Genomic DNA, 12684 nt, shown 5'->3' with positions numbered 1-12684 from the left:
AAAATATGTATAAAATTTCAGTTGGATGTGGATTTTTGCCTAATCGTCTTTTCACTTAAAAGCAAAAGTAGATGCCCCAGGTGAGGATCGAACTCACGACCTTCAGATAGCTCAGGCTAAGATACATGATTATGAGACTGACGCGCTGCCTACTGCGCTACCGAGGCATTCAACGGACAGCACACACAAAACAATACATAGGCATTCTTTTGCCAAGCACTTTTAAACTTAATTGTTTCTTCGCTTTTCATCTACACACATATAAAGGTATACTCATGCAAAAAATATGTATAAAATTTCAGTTGGATGTGGATTTTTGCCTAATCGTCTTTTCACTTAAAAGCAAAAGTAGATGCCCCAGGTGAGGATCGAACTCACGACTTTCAGATAGCTCAGGCTAAGATACATGATTATGAGACTGACGCGCTACCTACTGCGCTACCGAGGCATTCAACGGCCAGCACACACAAAACAATACATACGCATTCTTTTGCCAAGCACTTTTAAACTTAATTGTTTCTTCGCTTTTCATCTACACACATATATAAAGGTATACTCATGCAAAAAATATGTATAAAATTTCAGTTGGATTTGGATTTTTGCCTAATCGTCTTTTTGCTTGAAAGCAAAAGTTAATGCCCCAGGTGAGGATCGAACTCACGACCTTCAGATAGCTCAGGCTAAGATACATGGATATGAGACTGACGCGCTGCCTACTGCGCTACCGAGGCATTCAACGGCCAGCACACACAAAACAATACATAGGCATTCTTTTGCCACGCACTTTTACACTTAATTGTTTCTTCGCTTTTCATCTACACACATATATAAAGGTATACTCATGCAAAAAATATGTATAAAATTTCAGTTGGATGTGGATTTTTGCCTAATCGTCTTTTCACTTAAAAGCAAAAGTAGATGCCCCAGGTGAGGATCGAACTCACGACCTTCAGATAGCTCAGGCTAAGATACATGATTATGAGACTGACGCGCTGCCTACTGCGCTACCGAGGCATTCAACGGCCAGCACACACAAAACAATACATAGGCATTCTTTTGCCAAGCACTTTTAAACTTAATTGTTTCTTCGCTTTTAATCTACACACATATAAAGGTATACTCATGCAAAAAATATGTATAAAATTTCAGTTGTATGTGGATTTTTGCCTAATCGTCTTTTCACTTAAAAGCAAAAGTAGATGCCCCAGGTGAGGATCGAACTCACGACTTTCAGATAGCTCAGGCTAAGATACATGATTATGAGACTGACGCGCTGCCTACTGCGCTACCGAGGCATTCAACGGCCAGCACACACAAAACAATACATACGCATTCTTTTGCCAAGCACTTTTAAACTTAATTGTTTCTTCGCTTTTCATCTACACACATATATAAAGGTATACTCATGCAAAAAATATGTATAAAATTTCAGTTGGATTTAGATTTTTGCCTAATCGTCTTTTTGCTTGAAAGCAAAATTTCATGCCCCAGGTGAGGATCGAACTCACGACCTTCAGATAGCTCAGGCTAAGATACATGGATATGAGACTGACGCGCTGCCTACTGCGCTACCGAGGCATTCAACGGCCAGCACACACAAAACAATACATAGGCATTCTTTTGCCACGCACTTTTACACTTAATTGTTTCTTCGCTTTTCATCTACACACATATATAAAGGTATACTCATGCAAAAAATATGTATAAAATTTCAGTTGGATGTGGATTTTTGCCTAATCGTCTTTTCGCTTAAAAGCAAAAGTTGATGCCCCAGGTCAGGATCGAACTCACGACCTTCAGATAGCTCAGGCTAAGATACATGATTATCAGACTGACGCGACGCGCTGCCTACTGCGCTACCGAGGCATTCAACGGCCAGCACACACAAAACAATACATAGGCATTCTTTTGCCAAGCACTTTTAAACTTAGTTGTCTCTTCGCTTTTCATCTACACACATATATAAAGGTATACTCATGCAAAAAAATATGTATAAAATTTCAGTTGTATGTGGATTTTTGCCTAATCGTCTTTTCACTTAAAAGCAATCGTAGATGCCCCAGGTGAGGATCGAACTCACGACCTTCAGATAGCTCAGGTTAAGATACATGATTATGAGACTGACGCGCTGCCTACTGCGCTACCGAGGCATTCAACGGCCAGCACACACAAAACAATACATAGGCATTCGTTTGCCAAGAACTTTTTAACTTAATTGTTTCTTCGCTTTTAATCTACACACATATAAAGGTATACTCATGCAAAAAATATGTATAAAATTTCAGTTGGATGTGGATTTTTGCCTAATCGTCTTTTCGCTTAAAAGCAAAGGTAAATGACCCAGGTGAGGATCGAACTCACGACCTTCAGATATCTCAGGCTAAGATACATGATTATGAGACTGACGCGCTGCCTACTGCGCTACCGAGGCATTCAACGGCCAGCACACACAAAACAATACATAGGCATTCTTTTGCCAAGAACTTTTTAACTTAATTGTTTCTTCGCTTTTAATCTACACACATATAAAGGTATACTCATGCAAAAAATATGTATAAAATTTCAGTTGGATGTGGATTTTTGCCTAATCGTCTTTTCGCTTAAAAGCAAAAGTTGATGCCCCAGGTGAGGATCGAACTCACGACCTTCAGATAGCTCAGGCTAAGATACATGATTATGAGACTGACGCGCTGCCTACTGCGCTACCGAGGCATTCAACGGCTAGCACACACAAAACAATACATAGGCATTCTTTTGCCAAGCACTTTTAAATTTAATTGTTTCTTCGCTTTTAATCTACACACATATATAAAGGTATACTCATGCAAAAAATATGTATAAAATTTCAGTTGGATGTGGATTTTTGCCTAATCGTCTTTTCAATAAAAACCAAATGTAGATGCCCCAGGTCAGGATCGAACTCACGACCTTCAGATAGCTCAGGCTAAGATACATGATTATCAGACTGACGCGACGCGCTGCCTACTGCGCTACCGAGGCATTCAACGGCCAGCACACACAAAACAATACATAGGCATTCTTTTGCCAAGAACTTTTTAACTTAATTGTTTCTTCGCTTTTAATCTACACACATATAAAGGTATACTCATGCAAAAAATATGTATAAAATTTCAGTTGGATGTGGATTTTTGCCTAATCGTCTTTTCGCTTAAATGCAAAAGTAGATGCCCCAGGTGAGGATCGAACTCACGACCTTCAGATAGCTCAGGCTAAGATACATGATTATGAGACTGACGCTCTGCCTACTGCGCTACCGAGGCATTCAACGGCCAGCACACACAAAACAATACATAGGCATTCTTTTGCCAAGCACTTTTAAACTTAATTGTTTCTTCGCTTTTCATCTACACACATATATAAAGGTATACTCATGCAAAAAATATGTATAAAATTTCAGTTGGATGTGGATATTTGCCTAATCGTCTTTTCGCTTAAAAGCAAAAGTAGATGATCCAGGTGAGGATCGAACTCACGACCTTCAGATAGCTCAGGCTAAGATACATGATTATGAGACTGACGCGCTGCCTACTGCGCTACCGAGGCATTCAACGGCTTGCACACACAAAACAATACATAGCCTGCTTTTGCCAAGCACTTTTAAACTTAATTGTTTCTTCGCTTTTAATCTACACACATATATAAAGGTATACTCATGCAAAAAATATGTATAAAATTTCAGTTGGATGTGGATTTTTGCCTAATCGCTTTTCGCTTGAAAGCAAAAGTATATGCCCCAGGTGAGGATCGAACTCACGACCTTCAGATAGCTCAGGCTAAGATACATGATTATGAGACTGACGCGCTGCCTACTGCGCTACCGAGGCATTCAACGGCCAGCACACACAAAACAATACATAGGCATTCTTTTGCCAAGCACTTTTAAACTTAATTGTTTCTTCGCTTTTAATCTACACACATATATAAAGGTATACTCATGCAAAAAATATGTATAAAATTTCAGTTGGATGTGAATTTTTGCCTAATCGTCTTTTCACTTAAAAGCAAAAGTAGATGCCCCAGGTGAGGATCGATCTCACGACCTTCAGATAGCTCAGGCTAAAATACATGGTTATGAGACTGACGCGCTGCCTACTGCGCTACCGAAGCATTCAACGGCTAGCACACACAAAACAATACATCGGCATTCTTTTGCCAAGCACTTTTAAACTTAATTGTTTCTTCGCTTTTCATCTACACACATATAAAGGTATACTCATGCAAAAAATATGTATAAAATTTCAGTTGGATGTGAATTTTTGCCTAATCGTCTTTTCACTTAAAAGCAAAAGTAGATGCCCCAGGTGAGGATCGATCTCACGACCTTCAGATAGCTCAGGTTAAGATACATGATTACGAGACTGACGCGCTGCCTACTGCGCTACCGAGGCATTCAACGGCCAGCACACACAAAATAATAAATAGGCATTCTTTTGCCAAGCACTTTTACACTTAGTTGTCTCTTCGCTTTTCATCTACACACATATATAAAGGTATACTCATGCAAAAAAATATGTATAAAATTTCAGTTGGATGTGGATTTTTGCCTAATCGTCTTTTCACTTAAAAGCAAAAGTAGATGCCCCAGGTGAGGATCGAACTCACGACCTTCAGATTGCTCAGGCCAAGATACATGATTATGAGACTGACGCGCTGCCTACTGCGCTACCGAGGCATTCAACGGCCAGCACACACAAAACAATACATAGGCATTCTTTTGCCAAGCACTTTTAAACTTAATTGTTTCTTCGCTTTTCATCTACACACATATATAAAGGTATACACATGCAAAAAATATGTATAAAATTTCAGTTGGGTGTGGATTTTTGCCTAATCGTCTTTTCGCTTAACTGCAAAAGTAGATGCCCCAGGTGAGGATCGAACTCACGACCTTCAGATTGCTCAGGCCAAGATACATGATTATGAGACTGACGCGCTGCCTACTGCGCTACCGAGGCATTCAACGGCCAGCACACACAAAACAATACATAGGCATTATTTTGCCAAGCACTTTTAAACTTAATTGTTTCTTCGCTTTTCATCTACACACATATATAAAGGTATACACATGCAAAAAATATGTATAAAATTTCAGTTGGATGTGGATTTTTGCCTAATCGTCTTTTCGCATAAATGCAAAAGTAGATGCCCCAGGTGAGGATCGAACTCACGACCTTCAGATAGCTCAGGCTAAGATACATGATTATGAGACTGACGCGCTGCTTACTGCGCTACCGAGGCATTCAACGGCCAGCACACACAAAACAATACATAGGCATTCTTTTGCCAAGCACTTTTAAACTTAATTGTTTCTTCGCTTTTCATCTACACACATATATAAAGGTATACACATGCAAAAAATATGTATAAAATTTCAGTTGGGTGTGGATTTTTGCCTAATCGTCTTTTCAATAAAAACCAAAAGTAGATGCCCCAGGTGAGGATCGAACTCACGACCTTCAGATAGCTCAGGCTAAGATACATGATTATGAGACTGACGCGCTGCCTACTGCGCTACCGAGGCATTCAACGGCCAGCGCACACAAAACAATACATAGGCATTCTTTTGCCAAGCACTTTTAAACTTAATTGTTTCTTCGCTTTTAATCTACACACATATATAAAGGTATACTCATGCAAAAAATATGTATAAAATTTCAGTTGGATGTGGATTTTTGCCTAATCGTCTTTTCAATAAAAACCAAAAGTAGATGCCCCAGGTAAGGATCGAACTCACGACCTTCAGATAGATCAGGCTAAGATACATGATTATGAGACTGACGCGCTGCCTACTGCGCTACCGAGGCATTCAACGGCCAGCGCACACAAAACAATACATAGGCATTCTTTTGCCAAGCACTTTTAAACTAATTTGTTTCTTCGCTTTTCATCTACACACATATATAAAGGTATACACTTGCAAAAAATATGTATAAAATTTCAGTTGGATGTGGATTTTTGCCTAATCGTCTGTTCACTTAAAAGCTAAAGCATATGCCCCAGGTGAGGATCGAACTCACGACCTTCAGATAGCTCAGACTAAGATACATGATTATGAAACTGACGCTCTGCCTACTGCGCTACCGAGGCATTCAACGGCCAGAAAACACAAAACAATACATAGGCATTCTTTTGCCAAGCACTTTTAAACTTAATTGTTTCTTCGCTTTTAATCTACACACATATATAAAGGTATACTCATGCAAAAAATATGTATAAAATTTCAGTTGGATGTGGATTTTTTCCTAATCGTCTTTTCAATAAAAAACAAATGTAGATGCCCCAGGTGAGGATCGAACTCACGACCTTCAGATAGCTCAGGCTAAGATACATGATTATGAGACTGACGCGCTGCCTACTGCGCTACCGAGGCATTCAACGGCCAGCACACACAAAACAATACATAGGCATTCTTTTGCCAAGCACTTTTAAACTTAATTGTTTCTTCGCTTTTCATCTACACACATATATAAAGGTACACTCATGCAAAAAATATGTATAAAATTTCAGTTGGATGTGGATTTTTGCCTAATCGTCTTTTCAATAAAAACCAAATGTAGATGCCCCAGGTGAGGATCGAACTCACGACCTTCAGATAGCTCAGGCTTAGATACATGATTATGAGACTGACGCGCTGCCTACGGCGCTACCGAGGCATTCAACGGCCAGCACACACAAAACAATACATAGGCATTCTTTTGCCAAGAACTTTTTAACTTAATTGTTTCTTCGCTTTTAATCTACACACATATATAAAGGTATACTCATGCAAAAAATATGTATAACATTTCAGTTGGATGTGGATTTTTGCCTAATCGTCTTTTCAATAAACACCAAATGTAGATGCCCCAGGTGAGGATCGAACTCACGACCTTCAGATAGCTCAGGTTAAGATACATGATTATGAGACTGACGCGCTGCCTACTGCGCTACCGAGGCATTCAACGGCCAGAAAACACAAAACAATACATAGGAATTCTTTTGCAAAGCACTTTTAAACTTAATTGTTTCTTCGCTTTTAATCTACACACATATATAAAGGTATACTCATGCAAAAAAATATGTATAAAATTTCAGTTGGATTTGGATTTTTGCCTAAACGTCTTTTCACTAAAAACCAAAAGTAGATTCCCCAGGTGAGGATCGAACTCACGACCTTCAGATAGCTCAGGCTAAGATACATGATTATGAGACTGACGCGCTGCCTACTGCGCTACCGAGGCATTCAAAGGCCAGCACACACAAAACAATACATAGGCATTCTTTTGCCAAGCACTTTTAAACTTAATTGTTTCTTCGCTTTTCATCTACACACATATATAAAGGTATACTCATGCAAAAAATATGTATAAAATTTCAGTTGGATGTGGATTTTTGCCTTATCGTCTTTTCACTTAAAAGCAAAAGTAGATGCCCCAGGTGAGGATCGACCTCACGACCTTCAGATAGCTCAGGCTAAGATACATTATTATGAGACTGACGCGCTGCCTACTGCGCTACCGAGGTATTCAACGGCCAGCACACACAAAACAATATACAGTTATTCTTTTGCCAAGCACTTTTAAACTTAATTGTTTCTTCGCTTTTCATCTACACACATATATAAAGGTATACTCATGCAAAAAATATGTATAAAATTTCAGTTGGATGTGGATTTTTGCCTAATCGTCTTTTCAATAAAAACCAAATGTAGATGCCCCAGGTCAGGATCGAACTCACGACCTTCAGATAGCTCAGGCTAAGATACATGATTATGAGACTGACGCGCTGCCTACTGCGCTCCCGTGGCATTCAACGGCCAACACACACAAAACAATACATAGGCATTCTTTTGCCAAGCACTTTTAAACTTAATTGTTTCTTCGCTTTTAATCTACACACATATAAAGGTATACTCATGCAAAAAATATGTATAAAATTTCAGTTGGATGTGGATTTTTGCCTAATCGTCTTTTAACTAAAAACCAAAAGTAGATACCCCAGGTGAGGATCGAACTCACGACCTTCAGATAGCTCAGGCTAAGATACATGATTATGAGACTGACGCGCTGCCTACTGCGCTACCGAGGCATTCAACGGCCAGCACACACAAAACAATACATAGGCATTCTTTTGCCAAGCACTTTTAAACTTAATTGTTTCTTCGCTTTTCATCTACACACATATATAAAGGTATACTCATGCAAAAAATATGTATAAAATTTCAGTTGGATGTGGATTTTTGCCTTATCGTCTTTTCACTTAATAGCAAACGTAGATGCCCCAGGTGAGGATCGAACTCACGACCTTCAGATAGCTCAGGCTAAGATACATGATTATGAGACTGACGCGCTGCCTACTGCGCTACCGAGGCATTCAACGGCCAGCACACACAAAACAATACATAGGCATTCTTTTGCCAAGCACTTTTACACTTAATTGTTTCTTCGCTTTTCATCTACACACATATATAAAGGTATACTCATGCAAAAAATATGTATAAAATTTCAGTTGGATGTGGATTTTTGCCTTATCGTCTTTTCACTTAAATGCAAAAGTAGATGCCCCAGGTGAGGATCGAACTCAGGACCTTCAGATAGCTCAGGCTAAGATACATGATTATGAGACTGACGCGCTGCCTACTGCGCTACCGAGGCATTCAACGGCCAGCACACACAAAACAATACATAGGCATTCTTTTGCCAAGCACTTTTACACTTAATTGTTTCTTCGCTTTTCATCTGCACACATATATAAAGGTATACACATGCAAAAAATATGTATAAAATTTCAGTTGGATGTGGATTTTTGCCTAATCGTCTTTTCAATAAAAACCAAAAGTAGATGCCCCAGGTGAGGATCGAACTCACGACCTTCAGATAGCTCAGGCTAAGATACATGATTATGAGACTGACGCGCTGCTTACTTCGCTACCGAGGCATTCAACGGCCAGCACACACAAAACAATACATAGGCATTCTTTTGCCAAGCACTTTTAAACTTAATTGTTTCTTCGCTTTTAATCTACACACATATATAAAGGTATACTCATGCAAAAAATATGTATAAAATTTCAGTTGGATGTGGATTTTTGCCTAATCGTCTTTTCGCTTAACTGCAAAAGTAGATGCCCCAGGTGAGGATCGAACTCACGACCTTCAGATAGCTCAGGCTAAGATACATGATTATGAGACTGACGCGCTGCCTACTGCGCTACCGAGGCATTCAACCGCCAGCACACACAAAACAATACATAGGCATTCTTTTGCCAAGAACTTTTTAACTTAATTGTTTCTTCGCTTTTCATCTACACACATATATAAAGGTATACTCATGCAAAAAATATGTATAAAATTTCAGTTGGATGTGGATTTTTGCCTAATCGTCTTTTAACTAAAAACCAAAAGTAGATGCCCCAGGTGAGGATCGAACTAACGACCTTCAGATAGCTCAGGCTAAGATACATGATTATGAGACTGACGCGCATCCTACTGCGCTACCGAGGCATTCAACGGCCAGCACCCACAAAACAATACATAGGCATTCTTTTGCCAAGCACTTTTAAACTTAATTGTTTCTTCGCTTTTCATCTACACACATATATAAAGGTATACACATGCAAAAAATATGTATAAAATTTCAGTTGGATGTGGATTTTTGCCTAATCGTCTTTTCAATAAAAACCAAAAGTAGATGCCCCAGGTGAGGATCGAACTCACGACCTTCAGATAGCTCAGGCTAAGATACATGATTATGAGACTGACGCGCATCCTACTGCGCTACCGAGGCATTCAACGGCCAGCACACACAAAACAATACATAGGCATTCTTTTGCCAAGCACTTTTAAACTTAATTGTTTCTTCGCTTTTCATCTACACACATATATAAAGGTATACACATGCAAAAAATATGTATAAAATTTCAGTTGGATGTGGATTTTTGCCTAATCGTTTTTTCAATAAAAACCAAAAGTAGATGCCCCAGGTGAGGATCGAACTCACGACCTTCAGATAGCTCAGGCTAAGATACATGATTATGAGACTGACGCGCTGCCTACTGCGCTACCGAGGCATTCAACGGACAGCACACACAAAACAATACATAGGCATTCTTTTGCCAAGCACTTTTAAACTTAATTGTTTCTTCGCTTTTCATCTACACACATATATAAAGGTATACTCATGCAAAAAATATGTATAAAATTTCAGTTGGATGTGGATTTTTGCCTAATCGTCTTTTCGCTTAAATGCAAAAGTAGATGCCCCAGGTGAGGATCGAACTCACGACCTTCAGATAGCTCAGGCTAAGATACATGATTATGAGACTGACGCGCTGCCTACTGCGCTACCGAGGCATTCAACGGCCAGCACACACAAAACAATACATAGGCATTCTTTTGCCAAGCACTTTTAAACTTAATTGTTTCTTCGCTTTTCATCTACACACATATATAAAGGTATACACATGCAAAAAATATGTATAAAATTTCAGTTGGATGTGGATTTTTGCCTAATCGTTTTTTCAATAAAAACCAAAAGTAGATGCCCCAGGTGAGGATCGAACTCACGACCTTCAGATAGCTCAGGCTAAGATACATGATTATGAGACTGACGCGCTGCCTACTGCGCTACCGAGGCATTCAACGGACAGCACACACAAAACAATACATAGGCATTCTTTTGCCAAGCACTTTTAAACTTAATTGTTTCTTCGCTTTTCATCTACACACATATATAAAGGTATACTCATGCAAAAAATATGTATAAAATTTCAGTTGGATGTGGATTTTTGCCTAATCGTCTTTTCGCTTAAATGCAAAAGTAGATGCCCCAGGTGAGGATCGAACTCACGACCTTCAGATAGCTCAGGCTAAGATACATGATTATGAGACTGACGCGCTGCCTACTGCGCTACCGAGGCATTCAACGGCCAGCACACACAAAACAATACATAGGCATTCTTTTGCCAAGCACTTTTAAACTTAATTGTTTCTTCGCTTTTCATCTACACACATATATAAAGGTATACACATGCAAAAAATATGTATAAAATTTCAGTTGGATGTGGATTTTTGCCTAATCGTTTTTTCAATAAAAACCAAAAGTAGATGCCCCAGGTGAGGATCGAACTCACGACCTTCAGATAGCTCAGGCTAAGATACATGATTATGAGACTGACGCGCTGCCTACTGCGCTACCGAGGCATTCGAGAGCCAGCACACACAAAACAATACATAGGCATTCTTTTGCCAAGCACTTTTAAACTTAATTGTTTCTTCGCTTTTCATCTACACACATATATAAAGGTATACTCATGCAAAAAATATGTATAAAATTTCAGTTGGATGTGGATTTTTGCCTAATCGTCTTTTCGCTTAAATGCAAAAGTAGATGCCCCAGGTGAGGATCGAACTCAGGACCTTAAGATAGCTCAGGCTAAGATACATGATTATGAGACTGACGCGCTGCCTACTGCGCTACCCAGGCACTCAACGGCCAGAAAACACAAAACAATACATAGGCATTCTTTTGCCAAGCACTTTTAAACTTAATTGTTTCTTCGCTTTTCATCTACACACATATATAAAGGTATACTCATGCAAAAAATATGTATAAAATTTCAGTTGGATGTAGATTTTTGCCTTATCGTCTTTTCACTTAAAAGCAAAAGTAGATGCCCCAGGTGAGGATCGAACTCACGACCTTCAGATAGCTCAGGCTAAGATACATGATTATGAGACTGACGCGCTGCCTACTGCGCTACCGAGGCATTCAACGGTCAGCACACACAAAAAAAAACATAGGCATTCTTTTGCCAAGCACTTTTAAACTTAATTGTTTCTTCGCTTTTCATCTACACACATATATAAAGGTATACTCATGCAAAAAATATGTATAAAATTTCAGTTGGATGTAGATTTTTGCCTTATCGTCTTTTCACTTAAAAGCAAAAGTAGATGCCCCAGGTGAGGATCGAACTCACGACCTTCAGATAGCTCAGGCTAAGATACATGATTATGAGACTGACGCGCTGCCTACTGCGCTACCGAGGCATTCAACGGCCAGCACACACAAAACAATACATAGGCATTCTTTTGCCAAGCACTTTTAAACTTAATTGTTTCTTCGCTTTTCATCTACACACATATATAAAGGTATACTCATGCAAAAAATATGTATAAAATTTCAGTTGGATGTGGATTTTTGCCTAATCGTCTTTTCAATAAAAACCAAATGTAGATGCCCCAGGTGAGGATCGAACTCACGACTTTCAGATAGCTCAGGCTAAGATACATGATTATGAGACTGACGCGCTGCCTACTGCGCTACCGAGGCATTCAACGGACAGCACACACAAAACAATACATAGGCATTCTTTTGCCAAGCACTTTTAAACTTAATTGTTTCTTCGCTTTTAATCTACACACATATATAAAGGTATACACATGCAAAAAATATGTATAAAATTTCAGTTGGATGTGGATTTTTGCCTTATCGTCTTTTCACTTAAAAGCAAAAGTAGATGTCCCAGGTGAGGATCGAACTCACGACCTTCAGACAGCTCAGGCTAAGATACATGATTATGAGACTGACGCGCTGCCTACTGCGCTACCGAGGCATACAACGGCCAGCACACACAAAACAATACATAGGCGTTCTTTTGCCAAGAACTTTTTAACTTAATTG

General features: G+C 39.3%; 35 non-coding genes across 35 annotated transcripts; all 35 read right to left on the bottom strand.

The window, feature by feature from the left end:
* Nucleotides 1-72: 72 nt before the first annotated feature.
* Nucleotides 73-167, bottom strand: Trnam-cau (transfer RNA methionine (anticodon CAU)). The gene is made up of 2 exons: nt 131-167; nt 73-108 (listed from the first exon to the last, which is right to left on the bottom strand). It is a non-coding gene; the product is annotated as a tRNA-Met (tRNA).
* A 186-nt stretch (nt 168-353) lies between these two features.
* On the bottom strand, nt 354-448 carry Trnam-cau (transfer RNA methionine (anticodon CAU)). Its single transcript has 2 exons — nt 412-448; nt 354-389 (listed from the first exon to the last, which is right to left on the bottom strand). It is a non-coding gene; the product is annotated as a tRNA-Met (tRNA).
* A 188-nt stretch (nt 449-636) lies between these two features.
* Trnam-cau (transfer RNA methionine (anticodon CAU)) lies at nt 637-731 on the bottom strand. The gene is made up of 2 exons: nt 695-731; nt 637-672 (listed from the first exon to the last, which is right to left on the bottom strand). It is a non-coding gene; the product is annotated as a tRNA-Met (tRNA).
* A 188-nt stretch (nt 732-919) lies between these two features.
* On the bottom strand, nt 920-1014 carry Trnam-cau (transfer RNA methionine (anticodon CAU)). The gene is made up of 2 exons: nt 978-1014; nt 920-955 (listed from the first exon to the last, which is right to left on the bottom strand). It is a non-coding gene; the product is annotated as a tRNA-Met (tRNA).
* Nucleotides 1015-1200: 186 nt separating this feature from the next.
* Trnam-cau (transfer RNA methionine (anticodon CAU)) lies at nt 1201-1295 on the bottom strand. The gene is made up of 2 exons: nt 1259-1295; nt 1201-1236 (listed from the first exon to the last, which is right to left on the bottom strand). It is a non-coding gene; the product is annotated as a tRNA-Met (tRNA).
* Nucleotides 1296-1483: 188 nt separating this feature from the next.
* Trnam-cau (transfer RNA methionine (anticodon CAU)) lies at nt 1484-1578 on the bottom strand. Its single transcript has 2 exons — nt 1542-1578; nt 1484-1519 (listed from the first exon to the last, which is right to left on the bottom strand). It is a non-coding gene; the product is annotated as a tRNA-Met (tRNA).
* A 477-nt stretch (nt 1579-2055) lies between these two features.
* On the bottom strand, nt 2056-2150 carry Trnam-cau (transfer RNA methionine (anticodon CAU)). The gene is made up of 2 exons: nt 2114-2150; nt 2056-2091 (listed from the first exon to the last, which is right to left on the bottom strand). It is a non-coding gene; the product is annotated as a tRNA-Met (tRNA).
* Nucleotides 2151-2336: 186 nt separating this feature from the next.
* Trnam-cau (transfer RNA methionine (anticodon CAU)) lies at nt 2337-2431 on the bottom strand. Its single transcript has 2 exons — nt 2395-2431; nt 2337-2372 (listed from the first exon to the last, which is right to left on the bottom strand). It is a non-coding gene; the product is annotated as a tRNA-Met (tRNA).
* Nucleotides 2432-2617: 186 nt separating this feature from the next.
* Trnam-cau (transfer RNA methionine (anticodon CAU)) lies at nt 2618-2712 on the bottom strand. Its single transcript has 2 exons — nt 2676-2712; nt 2618-2653 (listed from the first exon to the last, which is right to left on the bottom strand). It is a non-coding gene; the product is annotated as a tRNA-Met (tRNA).
* A 474-nt stretch (nt 2713-3186) lies between these two features.
* On the bottom strand, nt 3187-3281 carry Trnam-cau (transfer RNA methionine (anticodon CAU)). Its single transcript has 2 exons — nt 3245-3281; nt 3187-3222 (listed from the first exon to the last, which is right to left on the bottom strand). It is a non-coding gene; the product is annotated as a tRNA-Met (tRNA).
* A 469-nt stretch (nt 3282-3750) lies between these two features.
* On the bottom strand, nt 3751-3845 carry Trnam-cau (transfer RNA methionine (anticodon CAU)). Its single transcript has 2 exons — nt 3809-3845; nt 3751-3786 (listed from the first exon to the last, which is right to left on the bottom strand). It is a non-coding gene; the product is annotated as a tRNA-Met (tRNA).
* A 188-nt stretch (nt 3846-4033) lies between these two features.
* Nucleotides 4034-4128, bottom strand: Trnam-cau (transfer RNA methionine (anticodon CAU)). The gene is made up of 2 exons: nt 4092-4128; nt 4034-4069 (listed from the first exon to the last, which is right to left on the bottom strand). It is a non-coding gene; the product is annotated as a tRNA-Met (tRNA).
* A 186-nt stretch (nt 4129-4314) lies between these two features.
* Nucleotides 4315-4409, bottom strand: Trnat-cgu (transfer RNA threonine (anticodon CGU)). Its single transcript has 2 exons — nt 4373-4409; nt 4315-4350 (listed from the first exon to the last, which is right to left on the bottom strand). It is a non-coding gene; the product is annotated as a tRNA-Thr (tRNA).
* A 189-nt stretch (nt 4410-4598) lies between these two features.
* Trnam-cau (transfer RNA methionine (anticodon CAU)) lies at nt 4599-4693 on the bottom strand. Its single transcript has 2 exons — nt 4657-4693; nt 4599-4634 (listed from the first exon to the last, which is right to left on the bottom strand). It is a non-coding gene; the product is annotated as a tRNA-Met (tRNA).
* A 188-nt stretch (nt 4694-4881) lies between these two features.
* Trnam-cau (transfer RNA methionine (anticodon CAU)) lies at nt 4882-4976 on the bottom strand. The gene is made up of 2 exons: nt 4940-4976; nt 4882-4917 (listed from the first exon to the last, which is right to left on the bottom strand). It is a non-coding gene; the product is annotated as a tRNA-Met (tRNA).
* Nucleotides 4977-5164: 188 nt separating this feature from the next.
* Trnam-cau (transfer RNA methionine (anticodon CAU)) lies at nt 5165-5259 on the bottom strand. Its single transcript has 2 exons — nt 5223-5259; nt 5165-5200 (listed from the first exon to the last, which is right to left on the bottom strand). It is a non-coding gene; the product is annotated as a tRNA-Met (tRNA).
* Nucleotides 5260-5447: 188 nt separating this feature from the next.
* Nucleotides 5448-5542, bottom strand: Trnam-cau (transfer RNA methionine (anticodon CAU)). Its single transcript has 2 exons — nt 5506-5542; nt 5448-5483 (listed from the first exon to the last, which is right to left on the bottom strand). It is a non-coding gene; the product is annotated as a tRNA-Met (tRNA).
* Nucleotides 5543-5730: 188 nt separating this feature from the next.
* On the bottom strand, nt 5731-5825 carry Trnam-cau (transfer RNA methionine (anticodon CAU)). Its single transcript has 2 exons — nt 5789-5825; nt 5731-5766 (listed from the first exon to the last, which is right to left on the bottom strand). It is a non-coding gene; the product is annotated as a tRNA-Met (tRNA).
* A 471-nt stretch (nt 5826-6296) lies between these two features.
* On the bottom strand, nt 6297-6391 carry Trnam-cau (transfer RNA methionine (anticodon CAU)). Its single transcript has 2 exons — nt 6355-6391; nt 6297-6332 (listed from the first exon to the last, which is right to left on the bottom strand). It is a non-coding gene; the product is annotated as a tRNA-Met (tRNA).
* A 188-nt stretch (nt 6392-6579) lies between these two features.
* On the bottom strand, nt 6580-6674 carry Trnam-cau (transfer RNA methionine (anticodon CAU)). Its single transcript has 2 exons — nt 6638-6674; nt 6580-6615 (listed from the first exon to the last, which is right to left on the bottom strand). It is a non-coding gene; the product is annotated as a tRNA-Met (tRNA).
* Nucleotides 6675-6862: 188 nt separating this feature from the next.
* Trnam-cau (transfer RNA methionine (anticodon CAU)) lies at nt 6863-6957 on the bottom strand. The gene is made up of 2 exons: nt 6921-6957; nt 6863-6898 (listed from the first exon to the last, which is right to left on the bottom strand). It is a non-coding gene; the product is annotated as a tRNA-Met (tRNA).
* Nucleotides 6958-7146: 189 nt separating this feature from the next.
* Nucleotides 7147-7241, bottom strand: Trnam-cau (transfer RNA methionine (anticodon CAU)). Its single transcript has 2 exons — nt 7205-7241; nt 7147-7182 (listed from the first exon to the last, which is right to left on the bottom strand). It is a non-coding gene; the product is annotated as a tRNA-Met (tRNA).
* A 752-nt stretch (nt 7242-7993) lies between these two features.
* On the bottom strand, nt 7994-8088 carry Trnam-cau (transfer RNA methionine (anticodon CAU)). The gene is made up of 2 exons: nt 8052-8088; nt 7994-8029 (listed from the first exon to the last, which is right to left on the bottom strand). It is a non-coding gene; the product is annotated as a tRNA-Met (tRNA).
* Nucleotides 8089-8276: 188 nt separating this feature from the next.
* On the bottom strand, nt 8277-8371 carry Trnam-cau (transfer RNA methionine (anticodon CAU)). Its single transcript has 2 exons — nt 8335-8371; nt 8277-8312 (listed from the first exon to the last, which is right to left on the bottom strand). It is a non-coding gene; the product is annotated as a tRNA-Met (tRNA).
* Nucleotides 8372-8559: 188 nt separating this feature from the next.
* Trnam-cau (transfer RNA methionine (anticodon CAU)) lies at nt 8560-8654 on the bottom strand. The gene is made up of 2 exons: nt 8618-8654; nt 8560-8595 (listed from the first exon to the last, which is right to left on the bottom strand). It is a non-coding gene; the product is annotated as a tRNA-Met (tRNA).
* Nucleotides 8655-9125: 471 nt separating this feature from the next.
* Nucleotides 9126-9220, bottom strand: Trnam-cau (transfer RNA methionine (anticodon CAU)). The gene is made up of 2 exons: nt 9184-9220; nt 9126-9161 (listed from the first exon to the last, which is right to left on the bottom strand). It is a non-coding gene; the product is annotated as a tRNA-Met (tRNA).
* A 471-nt stretch (nt 9221-9691) lies between these two features.
* Trnam-cau (transfer RNA methionine (anticodon CAU)) lies at nt 9692-9786 on the bottom strand. The gene is made up of 2 exons: nt 9750-9786; nt 9692-9727 (listed from the first exon to the last, which is right to left on the bottom strand). It is a non-coding gene; the product is annotated as a tRNA-Met (tRNA).
* A 188-nt stretch (nt 9787-9974) lies between these two features.
* On the bottom strand, nt 9975-10069 carry Trnam-cau (transfer RNA methionine (anticodon CAU)). Its single transcript has 2 exons — nt 10033-10069; nt 9975-10010 (listed from the first exon to the last, which is right to left on the bottom strand). It is a non-coding gene; the product is annotated as a tRNA-Met (tRNA).
* Nucleotides 10070-10257: 188 nt separating this feature from the next.
* On the bottom strand, nt 10258-10352 carry Trnam-cau (transfer RNA methionine (anticodon CAU)). The gene is made up of 2 exons: nt 10316-10352; nt 10258-10293 (listed from the first exon to the last, which is right to left on the bottom strand). It is a non-coding gene; the product is annotated as a tRNA-Met (tRNA).
* A 188-nt stretch (nt 10353-10540) lies between these two features.
* Nucleotides 10541-10635, bottom strand: Trnam-cau (transfer RNA methionine (anticodon CAU)). The gene is made up of 2 exons: nt 10599-10635; nt 10541-10576 (listed from the first exon to the last, which is right to left on the bottom strand). It is a non-coding gene; the product is annotated as a tRNA-Met (tRNA).
* Nucleotides 10636-10823: 188 nt separating this feature from the next.
* On the bottom strand, nt 10824-10918 carry Trnam-cau (transfer RNA methionine (anticodon CAU)). Its single transcript has 2 exons — nt 10882-10918; nt 10824-10859 (listed from the first exon to the last, which is right to left on the bottom strand). It is a non-coding gene; the product is annotated as a tRNA-Met (tRNA).
* Nucleotides 10919-11106: 188 nt separating this feature from the next.
* Nucleotides 11107-11201, bottom strand: Trnam-cau (transfer RNA methionine (anticodon CAU)). Its single transcript has 2 exons — nt 11165-11201; nt 11107-11142 (listed from the first exon to the last, which is right to left on the bottom strand). It is a non-coding gene; the product is annotated as a tRNA-Met (tRNA).
* Nucleotides 11202-11672: 471 nt separating this feature from the next.
* Trnam-cau (transfer RNA methionine (anticodon CAU)) lies at nt 11673-11767 on the bottom strand. Its single transcript has 2 exons — nt 11731-11767; nt 11673-11708 (listed from the first exon to the last, which is right to left on the bottom strand). It is a non-coding gene; the product is annotated as a tRNA-Met (tRNA).
* A 188-nt stretch (nt 11768-11955) lies between these two features.
* Trnam-cau (transfer RNA methionine (anticodon CAU)) lies at nt 11956-12050 on the bottom strand. The gene is made up of 2 exons: nt 12014-12050; nt 11956-11991 (listed from the first exon to the last, which is right to left on the bottom strand). It is a non-coding gene; the product is annotated as a tRNA-Met (tRNA).
* A 188-nt stretch (nt 12051-12238) lies between these two features.
* Trnam-cau (transfer RNA methionine (anticodon CAU)) lies at nt 12239-12333 on the bottom strand. Its single transcript has 2 exons — nt 12297-12333; nt 12239-12274 (listed from the first exon to the last, which is right to left on the bottom strand). It is a non-coding gene; the product is annotated as a tRNA-Met (tRNA).
* Nucleotides 12334-12684: the final 351 nt, after the last annotated feature.

The sequence above is a fragment of the Euprymna scolopes genome, chromosome 32 (assembly GCF_053919585.1).
Source record: "Euprymna scolopes isolate OS-2025 chromosome 32, ASM5391958v1, whole genome shotgun sequence".
Lineage (NCBI taxonomy): Eukaryota > Metazoa > Mollusca > Cephalopoda > Sepiida > Sepiolidae > Euprymna > Euprymna scolopes.
Note: the sequence above shows the minus strand (reverse complement) of the source record. Positions and strands in the feature narration are given on the sequence as shown.